This window comes from Anolis carolinensis, chromosome 3, assembly GCF_035594765.1.
Source record: "Anolis carolinensis isolate JA03-04 chromosome 3, rAnoCar3.1.pri, whole genome shotgun sequence".
Taxonomy (NCBI): domain Eukaryota; kingdom Metazoa; phylum Chordata; class Lepidosauria; order Squamata; family Dactyloidae; genus Anolis; species Anolis carolinensis.
Genome location: NC_085843.1, coordinates 238,887,180 through 238,906,001, shown reverse-complemented (window position 1 = coordinate 238,906,001; position 18,822 = coordinate 238,887,180). Strand labels below are relative to the sequence as shown.

The 18,822-nt window shown below is 38.9% G+C and overlaps 1 protein-coding gene across 5 annotated transcripts in view; it reads right to left on the bottom strand.

Annotated features, from left to right (window-relative positions):
* map3k13 (mitogen-activated protein kinase kinase kinase 13) overlaps positions 1–15,666 on the bottom strand; it is a 53,999-nt gene extending 38,333 nt beyond the window's left edge. For 4 of the 5 annotated variants that reach the window (XM_008106411.3, XM_008106413.3, XM_008106412.3 and 1 more), the window contains exons 1-2: positions 15,532–15,666; positions 10,392–10,517 (exon numbers count right to left, since the gene is read on the bottom strand). The gene's annotated coding sequence lies outside the window, so the exon portion shown is untranslated. Of the gene's footprint in view, positions 1–10,391; positions 10,518–14,226; positions 15,019–15,531 lie in introns of those variants that run through there. The other variant, XM_062976466.1, reaches the window with a different exon arrangement.
* Positions 15,667–18,822: the final 3,156 nt, after the last annotated feature.

Sequence of the window (18,822 nt, the reverse complement as noted above, 5' to 3'; positions counted from 1 at the left end):
GCCATAGCCAGGAAAAAAAATTCCGGGGGGGAGGGTTGAAACTTTTATAAGGGGATCATGAAGAGTAGTTCCATAATGCAAAATAATTTAGAAATCAGGCTCCATCAATAAAATTCAGTGGACACTCAAGACAGACAAACTTCAGTCATGGGGATTTGGTTAACCAGTTAAACTTCATGAGTAAACCAGGTTTTTTTTAACCTGATAACTGGGGGGGGGGGGGGGTTGAACCCCTAACCCCCCCCCCCTTGGCTACAGCCCTGCTGATATACAATTTGAAAGATGTTTTCTTGGAGGCTTGAACAGATTGTATTCATTTGATTAAAAATCAATACTCAATCTGACTAAGTAGTATGATTTGAGACATATAGCTGAGGAGAAGGTGACCTGGATAAAGGGTGTATATAGGATTGAACCTTTACCTCAGCAGCTCACACTGGTACAGAAGAAGTCTTAGATTGAATGGCAGAGTTGAACACAGGACATTTGAGACCATCCCTGGACTTCTCAGAACTGCTGGAGAGACCTTTTACTACCTGATAAGACTGATGAAGTTGTGGCAGTTGGATCCAAAGAAGATTAAGGTGAGAATGATCCATAGCTTGTATTGATGGACTTGTCTGAAGTAGATAGGATTTGCTTACACAGAAAAGCTTTAAATTTAGATAAGCAGTTTTTACATGTTTGTGGAATAAATTACAATCAACACAAGTTCATGATATGGCCTTCGCTGAGGTACAGCCGACAGCATAACTGGGCACCCCATTCAGAAATTCTGCACCTGGTAAACCTAATCCATGTTTTTATTAGTTCTTGTCATTTGTTTTTATTGGCTAATGTTTAAATTTTATAATTGTGCATGTTTTTTGTCTATTGTTGTGTTTTATATTGCTATTGTTTTTATTCGGGCTTGGCCCCATGTAAGCAGCCCTGAGTCCCCTTTGGGGAGATAGAGGCGGGGTATAAAAGTAAAGTTTCCTGCCTTACAGACAGGAAACTCACACTGATAGGATAATAGCCTTTGATGCATGGGTATCAGCTCCACATTTTTCTCATTTAATAGAATTCAACAATGATTTCTTCCATCTTAGCTCAGTGAGCAGCAGGAGCAGTGGTGGTGTAATGGGTTAAACTCTTGTGCCAGCTGAACTACTGACTTGCTGACCTGAAGTTTGCTGGTTCTAATCTGTGAGACAGGGCGAGCTCCTGTTTGTCAGCTCTAGTTTGTGGGGACATGAGAGAAGCCTCACAGCTAACACATCCGGGCATCCCCTGGACAACGCCTCTGTAGACAGCCAATTCTCTCACACCAGAATGTTCTCAAGTCGCTTCTGACACGATTTATAAAAAAGCTCAGTTGAGTTATAGCTATTCTTTTGTACTCATGACTGCATTGGCAAAATGATGCAAGATCATTAAGATAACATTTGAGGTGTGAAAGCTTGGCAGAGGAAAGGCAAAACTTCAGCATTTTTTTCCACCATATAAATATCTGTGGATACAAGACCAGCATAATATCTGTTAAACACAAAGCTAATTTTGTGATAGAACAGGGTCTGCATCCTACTTCCTTCACTGTTCAAAGTCTCATGTCTCCTGCTTGGATCTAAGTAGCTCGCTTTTAAGATGAATCCACTGAAGAATGAGACTCTAGGATTACCTAAAATTACCCACTAGTTTTCTCAAACAGCCAGCATCCAAAATATCGAACAGAAAATCTTGTTAGCTTTTTTTCTCTTTCCTAAAGGGCTTTAAGTTCATTTATTCTGCTTTTCTTTTCACTGATCCACCAGGCCTACGGCATCGCTCAGCCCATCTTCAGATACAGTCATCTTTATCCACTTTAAATTCATTTTTCAGGGAAACTTTTATCTGTGTGGTAGCAGCTCCTAAATCTCTTTCTTCACCTTTTCTTCTGTGTCATGAAATATATTTATTAGCTTCCCTACAATATTTATATGGTGCATCTTACCCAGTCTACTTTTACAACCTCTCCGTTTTAATCCATGTTTTTATTAGTTCTTGTCATTTGTTTTTATTGGTTAATGTTTAAATTTTATAATTGTGCATGTTTTTTGTCTATTGTTGTGTTTTATATTGCTATTGTTTTTATTCGGGCTTGGCCCCATGTAATCAGCCCTGAGTCCACTTTGGGGAGATAGAGGCGGGGTATAAAAATAAAGTTATTATTATTATTATTATTATTATTATTATTATTATTATTATTATTCCCTCACTATTTGTGAACCTTCAGTTTCACTCTTTCCCCTTCTCCTCCCTTAGCCCACGTGAACCTCAGAACATAGCCTCAAACCCTGCCACCTCTTGCAATCTTAATCCAAACCTCTAAAGTCACTACAGCATCATAAAATCAGAGTTGGAAAGGCCATTCTGTCTGACTTCCTACCATGCAGAAATATACAGTGAAAACACTCCTGATAGATGGCCATCTAGCCTCTGTTTAAAGAAGAGGCATTGCAAAAGTTCTCAGAAAAGCTCTATATGATACCATGAACTCAAACAGCTTGGCCCAAAATACTTAAATGGTCTGAGAAGGACACATTAACTTCCTGAATCCTGCGAGTTCTCTTTGCCATGTAAGTTTACTTCTTTTGAGTAAATAAATACTACCCATCCAGAAATAACTGTTTTACACCTGCTAGCTATTTGTGTTACTCACTGACGGTCATTCATGAAGCTCTACTATATGCAATATAACCTTTATATATGTTTTAAATAAAACTCTTCTTTGTATAGCTTGATGTAGATGTTAGTTTCTGATTGCATTCTAAGATGAATTATCTCAAAAGTTTAGAAGATCCCATACATATACAAGGTACTCAGAACAGTATATCTGGTAAGGTGCTTTGAAACATATAGTTTTAAGACAGCAAACTGAACTCAAACCAAAACAGTTCAGACAGAGAAGAACTGACCATCTAAGATGAAAAATATGTAGTAAATTTTGAAAAATAACCTTAAAAAGATAAAAATGTGTAAATTAATTTATGATTTCTCAGAATTAAAATTTTATTTGTACTAGTTGAAAAGGTGTACATAAAAAGTACAGGATTACCCCACATCAATAAATAATATTTTGCTGCTTGAGTCAAGGTTGAAACATAGATATGTATAATTAAATAAAGAATGCTATACAAAAATGTACTGAACAGAAAATAGAAGATCCACAGTAGACAAATTTTAAATAGTTCAGTATAAATATAAATGCTTACAAATGGTAATATGTTTGGTAAAACACAAGACAAAATCAAGAGGATTATAAAACCTTTACCAAGTAAGAAGGAAATGTAAATCTAGAACTATCAACATGTATTCTTCCTGTTCTGGCAAGAAGATCTCATAGTTAATTACTGAGATTTCTCTTGGAAAATAAATCTCCCTTCACAATAAAAACATGATGGCTGTTTATAGCTCATTCTGTCTGATGGCTGAATCTGCATATCAATCTAGACAGATAATCGAGAGAGTTAAAAAAAAAACTAAGTATTATGATAAAAATACTCACTGTACATTGCTAGGATACATAAAACAGTTCAAAATATTATGTAGCAATGGATCTCTACACTGAATAAACTTTGTCCCCATCAAGGCCAACTTGGATAACATTTGTACACATTTACTCTGACCTCAGAAGCTTTGGGGAGTTTCTGTTCAGCTCAGAAGGTGGGAGGGTTTGTTATTTCAACTGCTAGCTGATAATGACTTATCTCTCTTAGTACTCAAAGGTTGAGTTCAGCATACTTACAAGAGAAATCAAAGAATACAAGAGAAACCATGGAATCTATATATTTTTGTTTCCTTGTGAATAGATGTTTGGTGAGACTATTTTTCATTTCATTATTATACTCTTTGACTTCTAAAGAGTTATACTGAAACACCCCTTTTCTTCTGTCATCCATTTCTCTTTGTGTTTTGTGCTCTTTTAGATCGTAAGGTTGAGGGCAGGAAACTGTTAAGTCAACCATTTTTAAGCCACTCTGGCGCACATTTTTAGCTGAAGGGTTTGAGTGCTCTAAATAAAACTAAACAAACTTTCAGACATGCTGCTGTAGCTAACCTGGCTCTGGGTTACAAGAGTCCTTTATAAGTTAACAGGTCTGCCCTCACTTTGATGCACCAAACCAGAGGTCCTCAAACTTTTTAAACAGGAGGCCAGTTCACTGTCCCTCAGATCGTTGAAGGGCCGGATTGTAGTTTTAAAAAAAACTATCAACAGGCCTTTCCCTCCTTCTCCTTCGCACCGCATGAGCTTTCCTCAGTGGACGAAGAGGGAGCTGCTGAAACGGGGACAAACCTCACAGCCGTAGGGACAAACCCACAGGACAGGCAGCAGCGGCAAAAACACCCAGCAGGCCGAATAAATGTTTTCAGCAGGCCGCATGTGGCCTGCAGGCCATAGTTTGAGAACCCCTGCTCCAAACTATCTGAGTTGTCATACTCATCAAAAAGAGAATCAGGCTCAAGACTGCCAAAGAGCCATGATGATCTCCTCTGTCCTTTCTATCTTCAACAAGGACCCTCATCAGTAGGGAAATCAGAAGGAATATGTAACACACTCCCTCTAACAGTCTAAGGCAACTATACAACCTGTGTCCCTCCAAGAGTTTTGGACTTCAGCTCCCAGAATTCCTGACCATAGCACAAGCTAACTTGGACTTCTGGGAGTTGGAGGTCAAAACACCTGAAGAAACACAGGTTGTGCAGGCCTGGTCTAGGGTCTTGGCTTTGGACTACTATATTCCCAGTATCTAAAACTGGGACACAAAGTTTAACAATATGCAATTCTTCTGTGAACATCTACCACTGAATTTCCAAAGCTCTGAACAAACTTGTGAAACATGTTAAAGTTTAAATTCAATTCCTCCTTGCCAGATACTGCCTGCTCAACCAACCAACTCTGAAACTGAGCCAGTCCTTAATATATTCTGCCTAAATTTAATGAATTTTCCCCAAAAAGATTAAAAAGATCTTTATTAAAAGATCTGCTTCCTTCATGAGAGAGCAAGAGCAGAAACCCCTCCCCAATAATTCATCTGAGTTCCTACAGACACATGGCCAGTATCACACTAGAGCTTAGAGTATGCATCCCATCTAAAAACCTGTGACAGCCTCCAACAGAATTCTAGGGCTTGTAGTTTAGAGGAGGTGCCTTTAAAATACTCGTCCGGAGAGGTCCTGGGTCTCAGTAAACTACAATTCCCAGAATTCTGTAGGAAGCAGCCACAGAATTTCAGATAGGATGCATACTCTTTGCCTACTCTTTCAGCTCTAGTGTGATAATGTACAGTCTGTACATATTAAGACATCTTTTGCTGGATCTGAAGAAGGAACTCTTTGGAATTTTGACTCAACTGCTCACAGCTTCAAACAACTGATGAAGCTTTTATATCTGGACCAAAACCAATATCCCTGTGCTACCATGGGGTGACATACAGGCTTGCCTTGGAACAGACTGGCATCAAGCCAACATCATAGGGGAAAAAAGTACTAATAGGTGCCTTTGTTTCACAACATTGTACTCAAGAAGCAAGGGGCACTGCAAGCATTCTCAGAAAAACCCATGGCAAAGTAATCCAATCTGTCATGCTACCATGAGCTCAAGTGGCATGGCCAAAAATCCTGAAGTGGCCTGAGGTGATTTCAGTGGGTTTTACAATGGCAAGCTCTAACTTCAATGTGTAGGTACAAGTTACCAGATGTTGTAATTACTGCACAGGATGCTGAGGACAGTTAAAAAGTAGCACTCTGTACTGAAAATACAGACATTGATAAGAGAATCTAAGAAACCTCGGGTGAGTGGAATACATAGCTTTCTATTAGGTCAAAAGATGCCAATTAGCAAGAATTAAGTGCACAGAATGGTAATATGAAGTATTTCCATATGGATTTTGTCAGTTCAACATTCTAGAATTTAGTATCACTCACCAATCGTCCTCTTGGAAACCAGGATCAGTATTAAATAAAATCCTTTAAAAATTGACCATACGCCACTGGCTGATTTGAAATAATTGGTTTATAGTATAAAAACATCTTTTCGACCTGAGAAATTGGATGTTCTAGACTGAAATACTGGCCAAATCTATAGTGTAATCCTCAGAAACCAGGCACCTGAGAATATACATGCCCAGCAGTGAAAAAATTGTAGAAGCCTTGCCTCCATGCGCACCTGGCCATGGTCATTGAGTGATTATTTGTGATTTCCTTTATTCTTAGAAGAATTTGAACCTTTTTAATAGGATTATGGTTAGGCTTTCAGGGTCTATATTCTTGCAATTTATACTGTGATTTGTAAAAGTAAAAAGACAGCTACCAAAGAATGAAAGACCTTTATCTTTTCCAGAAGGAGTTATCTTTTCTTTTCTTATCTAAAGCATTAGAAAATGATTTAAACCTCTCAAAGACACCAATTGCCAAAATGGCTTTAGATTTAGTACCTGCATTCTAATATTTCAGCCAAAACTGTTTCTGGACACCATGGCTCTAGAGGCCCACTATACAATGGTTTCCTTTTAATGTTTTAGCTTTTTAAATTTATTTTTTATTTACCGTTTTAAATTTGTTAGATTAGATTTATTGTATGTTGCCTTGAGATCTCTAGATACAGAGCTGTATACACTTTTTTTAATTGATATATCTTGATGCATTTTCATTAGTACAAAGTTCCAATGGAAGATGTAAATTTGGCATGATTCTCTTGTGTACACAGCTACTGAGAGCAAAAAACATTCTTTCATTTTCAATATCTAGTAACCATAACTGTGATATTACAGAGGATGACTAAATAACTCTGCATTTCGATCTGTGCTCCATTCTGTAACTTTTTCTGTCTTTTAAATAAATCCCTGTTTATATAAGCCTTTTATGTAACTATGAACTAGATTACACCGTGGCAGCTGGAGCTACACTTGCCTAAAGGTAGTATGGAATTCCTCTTTTTGTGCAACTATTAAAAGCACATTAGTTTGCGAAATATTGAACCTGGCAATTCTAGAAGAAAATTAGACTATGGAAGACTTTTAGCTATAATTTTATCTTCTTTCTGAATGGGAGCCTGAGGCAACAGACACTGGCATTTCACTAGAAAAACCTTCAAACAAAAGGTGGCAGGTTGTTGAAGATATTAGAAAATCTATAAAAAGTTAATGTTCAGCAGTATGTTATTTTTGTATATTTTTCTGTCACCAAAGTTTCAGCAAATGTTTTGCTTGGATAGAGAGCCTGACAACACCCACATATAGTGACACTCTTGACAACTGTGATAGCTCTTGACTTAACTGGGACAAAGGAAATTGTGAGAAGCCAGCTCTATATTAAGAATCCTGGGTTCTTATAGAACTTCCTAACAGAATCAAATATTGTAGTATCCATTTCAAATCTATGTTTTCTCATCATTTTTGTAAAACTCAGCTTTATCTTCAGTAGAATATAAACAAGTAACTTTTTTATTTACAGTTTTCACAGCATGGTTCATAAAGTGAAGCATTTCACCTTCTCTCTTCACATTACCCACTAGTTTTCTGATAATCCTAGATCGAATTAAGCCTGTTGTTGTGCCTTCAAGACATTCCCAACTTATGTTGACCCTAAGGCAACCCAATCACAGGGCTTTCTTGACTGGGGACACATCTATACTGACCGCTTAACATTGAAGAAGCAGAAGCCCTATGTGGTGGTTCATAAAACTCCTAAGGTCTGTCCGCAAGAAATGAGAGCATGCACAAGTGTACTACCTACAACTCCATGCACATTTCTGTCCCCTGCACATGTCTGGAGTAGGGAGTATCAATGGAAGCTCTCTGTGCAATTTACAACTTGGAAAACCAAAGTTCTAAATCAGTGGTTCTCAACCTGGGGTCCTCAGATGTTTTTGGCCTCCAACTCCCAGAAATCCCAGCGAGTTTACCAGCTGTTAGGATTTCTGGGAGTTGAAAGCCAAAACCATCTGGGGACCCCAGGTTGAGAACCACCATTCTAAATCATACAGATAACCACAACTAAAACAAGGAAGTCATCATTATACAAATACGCATTATTCATAAAATGGAACAAAAGCAAGCACACTATTTTGTTCATGTATTTTTCACATGTAGACCTTATTTTTTAAAAAATGATTAAATAAGATATTCAAATAACTGTAAATTCATCCATTTCGATAGCAGCCATTTTATTCACATATTTACATTCACATAATCTCAGATTCAGCATAAAACATGGCCTCCTAAAAATCTTACTTTTCACTTCTTATCCTAATATTGTCTTGACAACCTTTGGAATATCACAAAGCTGCCTAACAAATCTGATCCAAACCACCATTCAGCCATAATTTGTATTGTTTGCCTTTGAACACAAATTTTGCCTTACCAAAAATTATTGGAAACCTAAAATTCAGAAGCAAAATTATGCAAAACATGTGATGCAATTTTTCCTCAAGGCACAAGCCTGGAATTAATATTTGGATTTTTTATGCTAAAGAATATATATAAATTGGATAAATTTCTCAGACTTCAATAAGATGCAGTCTTCGAAAAGGCTTGTATTTTATTTAATGAGGAAGAAAGCAGTTAATAGATGCATCACTATTAACCTACAAATTCCCTTGCATAATAATATAAATGAGCAATGTGTAAGATTTGAATTACTGCTGACACACACACACACACACAGATGCAGAAAAAAGAAAACCATTTGACAACTTCTGGTTTTGACAATTATTTGACTAATAGAAGTTGTGTGCAGTGCAGTATCAACGTATCACATACATGTAAAAGTAGAAAATCAATATGTTCTTTTCTTTATCTTTCTATACCTATATTACATATCTACTTCTATATTATATCTCTATCTCTTTTTTTATTCAAATATTTTACTATTTTTTGGAAAATATTTAATAGAAGTTATACATAGGTATCAGAGCTTTCTAAACTGTGTGTGTCATGACACACTGGTGTGTCGGCTGCTGGTCACCAGTGTGTCATATAAAAAATGCTCCATCTGCACAATCCAAATTGTGTGTTGACAGCCCCTGGAATTGTCAGTGGGAGAAACAGCAGCAGTCACCACTCGGGCAGCGCCAAGCCCAAGGCCCCATGTTAGTCGCCATTTTTCTCCTCCTTGTTCTCCTCAGCAATCTACCCCACCCAGCAGTTCCAGTCACAGTGGGGGGGGGGGGGAGAGAGAAGAAAGGAGACACCCCCCCAGAGGGCATCCAGCCCAACCCCCTTCAGCCTAGAAAAAAACCCAGTCAATCACCCCCCCCCCCTCCACAAGATATAACCATCTAGTCTCAGTTCAAAAACCTCCAGAGGAGGAAATTCCAGAGACCCGCAAAGGGCATCCAGCCCAGTCCCCTTCAGTCAACCCCCCACCCCACAATAGATAGCCATCCAATCTCAGTTCAAAAACCTCCAGAGAAGGAGACTCCAGAGCCAGTAGCTGGCTACTTAGGAGTGCCTCTGGTATTGCTATTAGAAGGTCCTCCATTGTGCATGTGGCAGGGCTCAGACTGCATTGTAGTAGGAGGGTACAAGTTGTAATGTATTTTAAAGGTAGTAAATTTATTGATTAGCTCTTAGGCCATATCACAGTACCAAACCAAACAAAAAGTCTTGATAAAACATGATTACACTCCATATAGTAAGTTTAAAAAAACACTTACAACAATACTGTAAATAAATATGATAAAACTGAATATATACATCATGTTTCCGTATCACCCCTACAATTTACAATTGTATTTGAACACACAAACAAAGTTAAAAACACTTGGCATTATACTAAATGTCCTTTGACCAGAAACTGGCTACTAAGAGTGCCTCTGGTGTTGCTATAAGAAAGTCCTCCATTGTGCATGTGGCAGGGCTCAGACTGCATTGTAGTAGGTGGTCTGTGATTTAATAAAATATGACTAGAATTTTGCCACATTTCTACTTATAATTTCCTGTTCCCTAACTTACAAACTCCAGATTGTGGACATTTACTATTTATCAAAATATTTTTAAAAATTGTATTCCTATGCTCTTACTATATTTTTATTTATTTGTAATTTCTAATACCCTTTTAGTACAAAGGACATTTCTGGGAAACTTGACAGCTTGCTTATTATTTGATAAAATTTTAGTTAGTTCCAGTAATGCTGTTCAGAAATATACTTAACAGAGCAGCATCACTATCTGTTCTTCTCCTCCCCCATAATGGTTGCATACACCCTACAAACAAATATCGGTATGAAGTCTATCACCTTAATAAATTATACAGTACTCCTAATCCTAACATCAGTGACAACAGCAACAATACAACAAGCTTTTAAAGATAGTTTCATAAGTTTGCAGTATTGTCTCTGAAACATTGAATAGAACAAACTAACCACTTACCATCCTCAAATTGTGGATTCCAGTGCAAGAGTAACAATTTCTGGTTCATTTCTGGAAGCTTTAATTATCCATGTATTCCTGATGGGTTGGTCTGATGCTCTTCCCCAAAATCTGAATTTTAGTAAGCTAGAAAAAAATGTTACCACTTATGTACATTTATTTGCACATTTTTTGTTTTCTAACTAGATTTATACAAAAGATCTTGATGTGAATCAAACAAACAACTCATTTGCACCTTACTAAGTCCTAGGAATGTTCTTATGACCAATCTGAACTCTGTATATCAGTAAGGTAAAGGTTTTCCCCTGACATTAAATCTAGTTGTGTCCGACTCTGAGGGTCGGTACTCATCTCCATTTCTAAGCCAAAAAAGCTGGCATTGTCCGTAGACACCTCCAAGGTCATGTGGCAGGCATGACTGCATGGAGCGCCATTACCTTCCTGGAAGAAGGTAAACCTATTTATTTACTCACATTTGACTGTTTTAGAACTGCTAGGTTGGCAGAAGCTGGGGCTAACAGTGGGAGCTCACCCCGCTCCCCAGATTCGAACCGCTAACTTTTCAGTCAGCAAGTTCAGCAGTTCAGCGGTTTAACACCCTGTGCCATCGGGAGCTCCACTGTATATAACATTAAGGTAAGTCCTTGAGGAAAACAGTATAAAATCACTAAAAAGAAAATGGTACAAATTTAAACAACTCCTACCATTAACGGATAGTACGGGAGTTTTGAACTATTATATAGAGTAATATGTAAAAGAGGTAACTACTCTTTAAATACCTCAAGGGCTGTCGCAGAGAGGAGGGGCAAGTTTGTTCTTTGCTGCCCAAATGGTTAAGTTACAGAAGTGTAGATTCTATTGAACATTAGAAGATGCACATTGATAGTAAGAGTAGTTCAACAATGAAAACGGCTGTCTAGAGAAGTAATGTGATCTCCTTCTCTGGACACCTTCAAAAAGAGGCTGGGCAGTCACCTGCTGAATATGCTTTAGTTGAGGATCCTACATTGAACTCAATGGCCCATGGGGTCTCATCCAATTCCCCGATTTTAAATCAATTTGCTGGAAATCTGGTAGGTTATATTACAACTGGCTCATAACATGTAGGAGGAATTTCTCATCCTAGCTTCATACTGGACAGTGTTTAATGCTGAGACAAGATACTCAGTGCTCCATCACTACTACAAACATCTATGGCATCAAATTGTTGAAGCTTATTAAAAAAACAAAACAAGAAGTGTCATTCCACCATTCTGAAACCAAATGCATACTTATTTGTTTGCTGTAAAGAGTGATTTGCCCAAAACAGCCAAATGCTTATACCATTCACATAATTCTGAGGTAGTGAAACCTGACAAAACAGTGTGTTTCATCACACCACTCTACCACACCACTTTTGGTAGACATTATCTGCTCCTCTCACACTAGATAATAATATGCAGTTTTCCTCCCAACATGCTGCACTCTCTTTCAGCACAAACCTTGAAAACTATGGTTCTATGATCTCAGGCCTGTAAGGCCTATTTTTATGATGCAGAAATCACTGACATTAAACAATTATGAAAGCACATTCTAAAAAAACTAAAAGAAACCAACATTCCTCTGTTACCAAAAATATCCCTCCCTGGCCAACCAAAAGTACTCCACATATGACATGGCAAGAATACATGTAAAAGCAGATTATGAATGTTTTTAAAGTCAATTGTTATGTGCTAATGTCAACCAAAGTAGCTCAGCTCAACAGTAAACATTAACCAAAATACTTAGTATGACTCTATTCTAAAAACTATATAAAATGCAGCATTCCTTTACACATACAATATCCAAACTTGAATAAATATAGAAGTACTAAATTTGTTGTAGTATATGAAGTATACCTCGAGCGCAGGTAGAGGCGGTTAAAATTATTATTATTATTATTATTATTATTATTATTACTACTACTACTACTACTACTACAGTGAAATGACTTACCAGAGTGAAGGAAATAGACCAATGCTAATGCAAATTGTTTGAATAGTGTCAGAAAATGAAAGTAAGATAAACTTCAGGAAAAGGTGGGCTCAGACCTAATTTATCTGTTAATCTGATCTGGAATGCAACGTGCCTCCCTTCACTGTGTAATACACATGCGGGAAACATATGGTCCTTCAAATAATGTATTTCAATTGCCATTAGCTTTAATCAGCATAAGAACACCCATAAGCAAGATATATTCTTTCAAAAAGTATTCCCTTTTCTGCCATTATGAAAGAAGTAGTGTACTGTCTAAGACAGGCATGGGCAAACTTCGCCCCTCCAAATGTTTTGGACTTCAACTCCCACAATTCCTAATAGCCAGGCTGTTGGGAATTGTGGGAGTTGAAGTCCAAAACACCTGGAGGGATGGAATTTGCCCATGCCTGGTCCAAGGTGAAATATCTGTATATCATTCAGAAACAAAACGTGCCGTTTTCTTGCTTTCCACCCTACTACTGGGAGCCCTTGGTATCAGCTAAGGTTTTATTCCCTGATACTAAAATGTGAAAACCCAAGTCCTATTATACGCAATGTCATCATCATCATCATCATTTAATAACTTATTAATCGCCCTCCATCCACGATGCTCTAGGCGATTTACAAGATAAAATTGTAAAGGATAAAAATACATACATAAAAATATTAATAAAATTAACCTAGATCAAAAGCTCTAGTAAAGAGCCAGGTCTTGAGTGCTAGGGTAAAAGGCCCTAACTCACGCATGGCTCTCATATAGGGCGGCAAGGCATTCCATAAGGCAGATTAATGTCACATTAAGAGGTGTCCTTCGTATAAAGTGGCAAATCAAGGCGTGCTTTTTGGATGTTTTTATAAAAATTATTTTCATGCCATGGATGATTTCATTTATAGAGGTGTCGTCTGTGGATAGATAACAGTAGACCAACTGTATTCTACGCATGGAAACTCCTCAAATACCACATCTATTCAATTCTAATGCTCATCTTTTTTTTTTTACTAAATTACCTTTCCAAAATTAGGGTGCACATTAGATTTGCACAATATAGTAATAAATACTTTTTTGGGTTTCAGGGTTTTGAAAATTGAGGTGTGCATTAAATTTGGTGGCGCATTAGACTCAAGTAGATACTTTTTGGATTAGTTACAATAAGTTTACTATTGTGTTTGTTCTTCTTTATTGTTTTTGAGTTTATTTGTTGTTTGTCTGTTATTGGCATTAAATGTTTGCCTGAGTCCCCCTGGGGAGATAGAGTGGGTTACACAAAAGTATTATTATTATTATTATTATTATTATTATTATTATTAATATGGTATATTCTGAGGAACTGATAATAAATGGGGGGGGGCTGTTGGAGATGGCAACCTTCTCAAGCCTCCTCTATTTGATGTTTGTCTGTTTTGATATGTGTCATTTTATATCTTGAAGTATATGTCTTCTTACTGGTTTGCAGTTTCTTTATCCCTATGTACTTAAAGCAGTGGGGGGGAGGGCTGCAGGTCATGTGACTGACTCAGTGACAGTTTAGAATGTTCAGTTTTAAAAGGATGAGAGCTAGAAGTCAGTTGAGTCTTGAGCTTGTTAGAAGTCAGTTGAGCCTTGAGTATCTTAGTCTGTTAGAGTGTAGAGGACAGTGTAGGAAGCTAGAAACTGTTAAGGCTCATGTTTTCTTTGAAAGTACACTGTTATTAAAGCGAGCTGTACAAAACAAAGTTTATGAAGAGACTGTTAAGGGTTAAAAGTTAATGATACAAACTGAAATGTTTTAAAGCTTAACCTGACAAAGAAATGTACCAGTGTATTTACAAACATGAAGTTATCAGTAAACAAACTTCTTACCTTTAAAGAAGTCTGCTTGAATCTTTCTCTGCTGAAAGCATCGAATAGAAACCAAATATCTACGTCCTCAGTGATCATCCATAACCAAATAAACTCAACGAACACCTCTGAAACTCTGCTGCCCATTAGGTTGCGATCCTAACACAGTGGTTCTCAACCTGTGGGTCCCCAGGTGTTTTGGCCTACAACTCCCACAAATCCCAGCCAATTTACCAGCTGTTAGGACTTCTGAGAGTTAAAGGCCAAAACATCTGGGGACCCACAGGTTGAGAACCACTGTTCCAACAGGTCATAATCTATACCCTGATGAGCTATGATCCTAACAGGGCATACATAATCCATCATCTCAATAGGGCTGAGGGATTTTGGGGTCTTCCAGACAGGTCCTATATCCCAGAAAATGATCCCAAGTTTTCTGTTTATCCCAGATTACCTGGCAGTGTGGACTCATATAATCCAGTTTTAACCTGGATCCTGGGATATAGGGTCTGTTGTTGAAGGCTTTCATGGCCGGGATCACAGGGTTGTTGTATGTTTTCCGGGCTGTAGAACATGGCCATACAGCCCAGAAAACATACAACAACCCTCCGATATAGGGTCTGTCTGGAAGGGCTCTTGCTTTGCTCATATGTCCTTACCAAAGAACAGAGTGTAAGATATACAACGGGTGCAACTACACTGGAAGGGCTCTATGCTTTGCTCATATCTTACCAAAGAACAGAGTGTAAGATATACAACGGATGCAACTACACTGTATAAGAGATATGGGGAAACTTTGGGCCTCCCTCCAGGTGTTTTGGACTTCAACACCCAGCATTCCTAACAGCCTCAGGCTGTTAGGAATGGTGGGAGTTGAAGTCCAAAACACCTAAAGGGAGGTCCAAAGTTTCCCCATGCCTGGTGTAGAATCAATGCTGTTAGACTGCACTTCAACTGTCATGGCTCAATGCTATGGCATCATGGGAGTTATAGAAGGTCTTCAGTCTTCTCTGCCAAAGAATGCCGGTACTTCACCGAACTACAACTCCCAGGATCCCAAAGCATGGAGCAAAAGTGCTGTCAAACCGCGTTCATTCTACAGTGCAGGCAGAAGATGCCTCCTGAGGCCTTCCTGCGCCGCCCGACCACGTCGCCAGGTTTCCGTGTCAAAGGTGAGGCGACGCTGCTGAGAGACCGAGAAAAAGGAGAGACCCCGGGGACACCGATCCCTTCTTCTCTCTCTCTCGTTCTCTCTGAGGGAAGCGCGAGCCTCATTGCCATGGCAACCGGCACCCGACTTGGCCCCTCCGCGCGCCCGCCACTCACCGCCCAAGCGCCGTCCCGCGCCCGCTCTCGGCCATTGGTCCTCCTCCCACCTGCCGGGCCGTCAGCATTGCGTCACTTCCGGCATCACCTGACACGCCGAGCGAGCGCTTTGGGACGTTCCCTGTTTCGACTTCCGGCCGTCGTATGGAGGGGAGACTTACATAAGGGGGCTTATTTCTGAGGAGGCTTAGAGCGAGTTTCAGCTAAGTCACTGTTTAGTTTGATAAGCTGGCTTCAGTGTAAACAACATCTACTACGCCGTAGAACAGGCCTGGGCAAACTTCGGCCCTCCCAAGTTTATTTATTTATCGTGTCAGAAGCGACCCGAGAGTACAGTTGTAATGTATTTAAAAACACAAAGTTAAAAACTTGGCATGATACAAAATATCCTTTGACCAGTAGCTGGCCACTTGAGTGCTTCTGGTGTTGCTGTAAGAAGATCCTCTATTGTGCGTGTGACAAGGTCAGACTGCATTGTAGTAAGTGGTCTGTGGTTTGCTCTTCTCCACACTTGTCGTGTAATAAAGTTCTTTCCATAAGAACTTTATTACATTTCCTGCCATACAATGCAGTAATCACAAATTGTAAATTAACCAATAAGATCACAATTTACACCGATCACAGCAAATATCTATTCTTTCAAATGTCTGTAAAATGTTCATGCTTGTAACTGTGACTTATGTAAGATTTGGAAGATTTCCTCAGATATTTTGCCTTGGTCAACAAAGCAAAGCAATACATTGACTTCTGATAATGCTTTCAGTCTCTGCATGTTTATTAGAAGCAGATTTGAAGCCGGCTCTCCGGAAATGTGAATTCCACAAATTATGGCCACCGTATAATACTGCAGGGTTTGTGACTCAATGACAGATGATGATGGGAGTTGTATTCCACCCACATCCAAGCACAGATAGAAACAGAGAGACAGACTTACCCAAGCCCAGACAGAGAGACTTACCCAATCTCAGATAGTGAGAGACATAGAGATTTACCCAATTTCAGACAGATTTACCAAAGCTTAGAGACTGGGGTTTACCCAAATCCAGATCAAACTGGAGACCAGACTGAGATACAATTAGGGACGCAATCAAGCCCAGAAGACAGAACGAGAGACTTACGCCCAGAAGGAAACACAGACTTAGCCAAATGCAGATAGAGACAGAGATCTGTCCAACACAAGATGAAGACTTATGCAAACCCAGATCTAGACAGACTTACCCATGCCTAGAGATTGATTTACAGAAGCCAGCCTAAAGAGAAATGGAACCAGTGATTTGACCAAGCCCAGATACAAACAGACACTTACTCAAGCCCAGAAAAAGACAGACTTATCCAACATACAGTAAAACGGAGACTTAACACCAGATCAGGCCAGAAATTAAAGACCAGTTTGAGACAAAAAGACTTATCCAAGCCAGAAGACAAAATTAGAAACTTACCCAAGCTAAGAAAGATACCAAGCTGTTTAATATGTGTATCGCAGCTCTACATGTCCTTGTCCTTTGTTCTTCTCTGGTAGCGGAATGCCTTCCAACCTGGGCATTCCATCTTTTTTACTGTCTCTTTTCATTTTGGATTGTCTCATCATAGGACTTTCATGATAAAATACATTTGAATTTGCAATACAAACAAGCACTAGGTCTGATGCTACTACTGTTGTCTTTGAGAGATTGTCCACCAGTGTCACAGAAATCCACCTACTGTTGGCCAGCACCTGTTTGGCACATTTTGCCTGACTCTGCAGCAAAAGCCTGTCTGACATGGAAGACCCTATCAGCAGCACTGCTACTGTCAGCATTGCCTCAGAGAAAAGGTAGTGCCATGGTGGGATTTGTAATTTGCACTCCTATAAATTGAGGGCAGCCACATCTGTTGTCAGTCCTAGCCTGACCCAACACCCACACTGTCCCTCGAAAATATAATGTGCTTTATCTATAATCTGATGCCCTTGTTTACTTCCTAGCTGAACAGCTGGCTAATGCTAAGCACAGAGCTAAGTAAAATAACACATGGACACACCAATTTTCTTCTATTTTAAAAAACAGATAGATATTGTATGTAATTGATTACACAATGTATCATGATTTTTGTTTCTGGGTTATAGATGTCATTTCCTCATTGGTTCTATCATAAAAAAACATGGAAAAGGTTTATTAATTATGCACAAAAGGTAAAAAATGACAGCCGCCAAAATGAAGCTTCTGGAGTATAATGACTTCTTTCAAAGTAAGTACCACATAATTAAACAGGAAATAACACTTTCAAACCAGGAACAGACTTTTTTTCTTCAAATCTTGTTACATAGTGTCAGTAGCATCACCCAGAAAGAACAAGCAGTACTATCAGCTTCGGAAAATCAAAAATACTTTGAAGTAATTTAGAAGAAAGAAGTCCTCAGGGCACTTCCAGAGAGGCCCTATATCACAGGATCTGATCCCAGGTTGTCTGCTTTAAACTGGATGATATGAGTCAGTACTGCCAGATAATCTATGATAAACAGAAAACATGGGATCAGATCCTGGGATATAGGGCCTGCCTGGAAGGGCCATCGGAGAGTAGAAGCTGATGTGGTAGAAACTGAAATCATCATTTACTCACCATGAAAAAATTGTTTAATTCTGTTTAAATTATGTCTACATTTAAATCAGTATGTGCCACTTTTGTACAGAATTTGTGCAATTTTTCTTTTTGTGAGTGTGCATTAGTGACCATTTTAAATATCAATATGTGTGTGTGTGCAACCACTTGTTGCTTTATGGTGACCTCAGGAATTTCACAGGGTTTTCTTAGGGTGCAACTACTGCATATTAAAGAATTATTAATGCGGTTTGGTACCACTTGAATGGCCATAGCTCAGTTTTATACAATCCTGGGAGTTATAAGTTTGGTGAGGCACCAGCACTCTTTGGCAAAAAAAAAAAAACTCAACCCCTAAAGACTTTGTAAAACTAGAAACTGACTCCTAATAACAGTGAGAACTGCCTCTGTGTAAAAAAATAATAGGATTTTGCAGGCATGGGCAAACTTCGGCCCTCCAGGTGTTTTGGACTTCAATTCCTAACAGCCTACCGGCTGTTAGGAACTGTAGGAGTTGAAGTCCAAAACACCTGGAGGGCCGAAGTTTGCCCATGCCTGGGTGTATCTCCTTTTACTTGATTCCAGCCACTCCAAGGCTCTGTCTCCAGGGTGGCTACATTCATCCTGGTTAAAATTCAACTGAGAGTCTGGACTCCAGCGGGCGCTGAGCAAAGTGCCTGCTTCGCCCAATCGGCGCCCGCCCATCCGAGCCTT